Here is a 5955-nt window from a genome sequence, read left to right as displayed (position 1 = left end):
AAAAATAGTACTATCCTGTGTTTGGTTTATGCTCGGACTGGGACAAAAAAAATTTAAAAATTTCTTTGAGGTGATAATATTTTAATTATCAACTATTTTTACTATGATTCCAAGACCAAAAATTGGTATTAAATTTTCCAAAACTTGCCTATATTTTAAGAACATTTCCAAAATGTGAAAGTTCAACTTCCCTAATGTAAATTGCCAAACCGTCACTAAGTAATTGCAAACACAACATGCGATTAGCTACATTTAGTTTTTGCAAACTGTGATTGCAATTGCATGTTGTGTTTGCAATTACTTAGTGACGGTTTGGCAATTTACATTAGGGAAGTTGAACTTTCACATTTTGGAAATGTTCTTAAAATATAGGCAAGTTTTGGAAAATTTAATACCAATTTTTGGTCTTGGAATCATAGTAAAAATAGTTGATAATTAAAATATTATCACCTCAAAGAAATTTTTAAATTTTTTTTGTCCCAGTCCGAGCATAAACCAAACACAGGATAGTACTATTTTTGTTATCCAACTTCTTAGTCCGACGCAACACCAAACGTAGGTCAGTACTTAATCCAGCTTAAACCAAGCCAAGCCAATCCAAAACAGTCCCAGGATTTAGTCCAATCCATAACAGTCTGCTGTACCAAACAGGGCCTTATATCTTTGGTGTTCTTATAACACGGCTAAATTAATTATTCCCAATAATAATTATTCTTCAAAAAATTAACTATTGAAAGTATACAAGCACAAATATTCAATCTGCGAGATGAGGCTTCTCTAAATCAAGCATCACTACTATAGGGCTTCTCACAGTATAGGGTACATTGTGTTCAACCCAAACAAGTGAACCATAAGAAACTATTTGTGTCCCAACTATATAATTTATGCTCAAAGTATAGCTTTGCTTCTCATATGTATTTTGAAAGACAACTATACTTGGTGAAACTATAACTTCAGAATTGATTGGTGTTGTCACTAAAGCACTATAAGTTTTGTTGCCATTTCCTACATGGGTTATAGTTCGTTGAAAGTGTTTCTCTTTTCAACATTCCCAAGTCTGCGATATTATATACAACAATAAATGAAGGATAGTTGAGGTTAGAAGATGCATTTGAACAATTATAATCGTTATGTCTAACAATGGCGCGCATTTGGTTTGTTTTAAAACCCAAAGAGCATAATAGATTGATTTAATCTTGTTGTGCTGCATCATATATCAACCCAGAGTCAAGGGCCTGATGTGGGTCAATATAACATGCTCCCATAGCAAGATGATGAAGTTTGCCATATATTTTTATTGGGTTTCCCGTATATTATCCAAATGATTTGCAGTGGTCATAATGATAGACCTAATAACAGCAGGGCTCTATTTCCAATGTACATTTTTCAAAAGTGCAACTGTCCCAGAAACATGAGAACAAGCTGAAGATGTCCCTGATGTCAAAGTGTACTTATTATAAAGCGGAAAAGCTCCCAAGTGAGCCACAGGTTGGTTTGGAATCCAACCAACAAGAATATACACACCAGGTGCCATTACATCTGGCTTCAAGATATTTGAATAGCTTCGTGAAGGACCTCTTGAAGCAAATGTAGGTACATTTGGTGTAGGATTTATGCTTATAATAGTTTTTTGGAAACTTTACAGTGACAACAGGTTTATCACGAGATTTTACATATTGTATAAGATCCACTGCATCTTTTGATGTGACGACCATGATACAAAAGCAAGGTGTATTTTTTAAGTCAAAATCATCACTAGTAAGTATAACTGCTTGAATATTTGTTGAGGAAGAAATTGAAGAGATTTTATCAACAATAGATCATTCCTTACATTTTATGATTTTGTGCCTTCATTTAGATAGTAATTCAGAATACTTACATTCAGAGATGGTCTCATCATAGACTAGTGATACATCTTTCACTGAAACATATCCTGAAAATGTAGTCCATCCTATAATGTTTAGCCCATTTTCAAGAATCAAAGTTCCAGAAAACCAACGATCAGTGGAACCTGCAGTGACAGTTGTAACCCATTGAATCCCATTATGCATTGTTGCTAAGAGTAGACCTTGATTCCCAGCTGAACGTGCAACAAATATGCCTTTTTGTATAGCAGAAAATGAATCTATTGCTATATATATAGCATTTTCAAATAGTGGTAATCCATAATCATGGAGAGAGAGAGATATTGATCACATTAATGCCATCAGCAACAACTTCGTCTATAGCAGTAATAATATCAGAGAAGTAGTTATTTCCATAAATCCCAAACAACCTTGTACGTTGCTGGCATGGCTCTTGGCGCAACGCTGCTAGCTGTTCCATGACCATAACCCAAAAAAGACACTTTATTTACATAATTCCCCACAATGATTGTGGAAACACAAGTCCCATGTCTTGTACTATCCCTAGTAGAATTCATACTTATTTTCAAGGTTTTATTTGAATTTAATAGACCTTTGTTAAAGTACTTTGCTCCGACAAGCTTGAAGTTACAAAGGGAGGAATTGAACTCTTGCTCCTTTTCACAAGATCCTTTCCATTTATATCAAATAGGTTTAGTGCTCATACCATGGTCTTGAAAGCTAGGGTGCTCTACCAAATACCAGAGTCAATGATGCCGATGATAACATCCTCACCATATTTTGGGTGGGCCATAAACCATGGGATTGGACAAGGGATAGATGTTTAGGAGTACAAGTAGTCGCAAACGTGGTCATTCTCTCATGTATAGCATAGATGAATCCTCTGTGCTTCTTCAATGCTTGTAGTTAATATGACGATAAAACTGCAATGAATCCTTGAAGAGCATTCCTATAAGTGTATAAAATGGATAGTGGTGGTTGATCGTGTTATGTTTCCTAGTTAGATTGGTGCACTAGATATTAAGTTATATCAGGTTTTGATAAGAGTTTAAATTAGGTTATACCTTGAGGCCCAAAACCTTGTGGAATAAGGAAAGGTTTTGAAGCCTATTATGAGGTCCTATTTTATTTCCTTCTGCGTGAACCGTTTCTGGTGAGCTTGGAAGATTAGTCAAGTCAACCCTCAGTGATAAGCAGAGACGACTTGACCTAGCCCTATATAAGCTTAAGGCTCTACTCTCATCAAACACGTTCTCTGACCCTAATTTCATCCTAAAGAGAGTGCTGAAACAGATTATGAGAGAGAAACCAGAAGTCTTGAGTCGTTCCTGTTCTTTCTGGGATATTGCTGATGCGGTTGAATGAGTTCAGAGGTCGTGTACTCAAGAAAGATGGCACCATGTATGTCCTTATGTATTTCAAATTGTGTGAAAGATCATGAACACGCATATTAAAGAAAACTAACAGTTGGTATCAGAGCACATGGTTATTCGCACACAATGAAATCGGTTTTCAAGCATGCCTATTACGATTTCTTATCTGTTTAGGCCATGATGAGTTTTTGGTTATGTTTAAAATTTGAAGATGGATTAAACATGCTTTTTTTTTTCTTTCTAGATATCAAGAATGTTAAAGAATCTGGAAAAGTATGTTTTAATTTGATTTTTCATATCTTCAAAACTTTAAACATGTTTCTGACTTGCCATAAGACCTCAAAACCCTAAAAATTCATGTATGTCAAAGAAAATCTGTGAATTGTGTTAATTAGGTCATTCCCTATTCAAAAAGGTATTTTACGTCAAAAACAGACACCAAAAACCCCTAAAACACTTTTCATGGCAGAAGTTACTTTTCACTGCAATTTAGGGTTTTCTCTCTTGAATTGTGTTTTGTTTTGTTATTTTATGAACTAGATAGGTGTTTGTCTTTGTTCTGAGAATAAACAAATTTTTCATAACAAAACCAACCCTAAATACTCAAACCCTGAAGAAATAACCAAAAATTGCATCATAAAGGAGTCCTCTTATTTGGGAAAGGCATTTGAATAAAGGAGTTTATGCAGAGTCCTCTCAATTTATATGCTCGGACTATTGTAGCCTGAATATCACAATGCATAGACATAAACGAAGGTGGTCTCTTCCATAAACAGATATCTAACACGATGTTCTCATAATGCGTAGGCACTTCAAAATTGGTCTCTTCCATTAAGGGATATGACTAAGAAGTTTTTAAGTTACTTGGCCTCAAATTCATCCTACATGTGTCTGTTTGAAATATTTTCTACAACATTGTAAAATAATTAGTAGATTTCATCTCAATATAATTAGAGATCTCATATGCATTGGTATACATCAAAATATAATGGAAATCCATTATATATCAAATCTTATGATAAAGAGAACCTCTCAATTCTTTGGTACTCGGATATACTGATGGTCCATAAAACTTTGAGTGCACCCGCTGAACTTCTCCAATATTTTGGTACTCAAATATGAGTTTGCAACGGACTATAAAGCTTGAGTGCATCTGCTGAAGCTATGAACAACAGAATATAACTTAATTCATTAAATAAATTAAATAAATACTAAAGTATTTCACAATACTCTTATTCCCTTTTTATGCACTCCAAATGGTTGAAATTATGATTGCATATCCAAGTTGTCATTGTATCTTCTCAAGCCTGAATCAAGTTTGAACTTGAGTAGTATTATTCAAGATGCAAATTAAAAGCATCATTCAAAATCAATGAGCAACGATTTAGAATCCTAAACCCTATATTGCTTTATATATTACTATGCAAACCTTAATCTCCTGATGGGTAATTCTATATAATTAAAAAAAAAAAAGGTTTAGTTTATAATTATCATGTATGATAATTAACAGATCAGCTTCTTTTTTTTCTTTTTTTTTTATGAACAAAAGTTTAGAGGGAGGGGAGGCTACCCCATCTCAAGATCAAGGCATACCAAGGCCTGTTTGAGGATTTACAGATGGGGGTCTTAGCTCCTTTTTTCATTTTTATAGATTACCCATCAAGAGAGATTGTCAGGAGCTGAACTCGAACCTAAATCTTGATAGCAAAGAGAACGATTTTTACCAACTCATTTTTTGAGAGTTGAATGGAGTGAATTTTAATGTAAATCCATCAATTATCAATGCATATAATCGTGTTGAAGCAGGAAGCAAATATATTTTCTGAAGTTCTTCCCAAGTACAAGTAGTAAAACTATTACCCACACAGCGTTTACTAATTCATAAGAACATACATTTGGACCGTCAGATCCAGAGACCAAATAAGGTAGCTGTCTACTAAAACCTTATTGGGACCGTCTATGACATTTATATACTATATATATATATATATATATATATATATATATATCCATTTGGTGCTTTTTCTTTAGTAAAAGGTAGCCATCGGACACTCAAGCTTCCACTTTTGTTTCTTGTATAAATACCAAGACTCCTCGTGGTCCTTACGCGCAGAACTATCTGAATACCAAGACTCGGTTCCAATCTACAGTCATGGTTCTACTTTTTATTTTCATTTTTAATCAACTTGTTTTGGGTTAACCTTGGCATCCTTCGTTGCGTGTTGACTTTTAAATTCAGTGGGCATGATGAGGAAACTAGCTTCCTAGTAGTTTTCTCATTTTTCATTTTATATGTACGTTCTTGACTTTTTTGAGTCTATAGTTTCCTAGTTAGGTAAGTAGGAGGGGGATAATTTTCTCAATTGATCCATGTGAGAAAGGTTGTTCTCGAGTGCAAGGGGCTTGTTCGATTTAGAACCCTAAATCCTATATTGCTTTATACAAACTTTTTTTTTTAAAAGGACATTTTCTTTTGAGAAAAGGCGATAATATATTAAACTCAAACATACTACACGGATAATAAGAGTCAAATACAAAATTTTGCCTGAGAGAGTAATTACTCTAAACCACTATACTAGTGGGTACTTTGCTGCTTTATACAAACTTTAAATCTCCCGATGGGTAGGATAAAAAATACATTTAGTTTATTATAATTATCATGTCTGATATAATTAACATATCAGCTTTTCTGCGTATTGATTGGAGTGAGTCATATA

Source organism: Prunus persica, chromosome G3 (genome assembly GCF_000346465.2).
Source record: "Prunus persica cultivar Lovell chromosome G3, Prunus_persica_NCBIv2, whole genome shotgun sequence".
NCBI lineage: Eukaryota > Viridiplantae > Streptophyta > Magnoliopsida > Rosales > Rosaceae > Prunus > Prunus persica.
Note: the sequence above shows the minus strand (reverse complement) of the source record.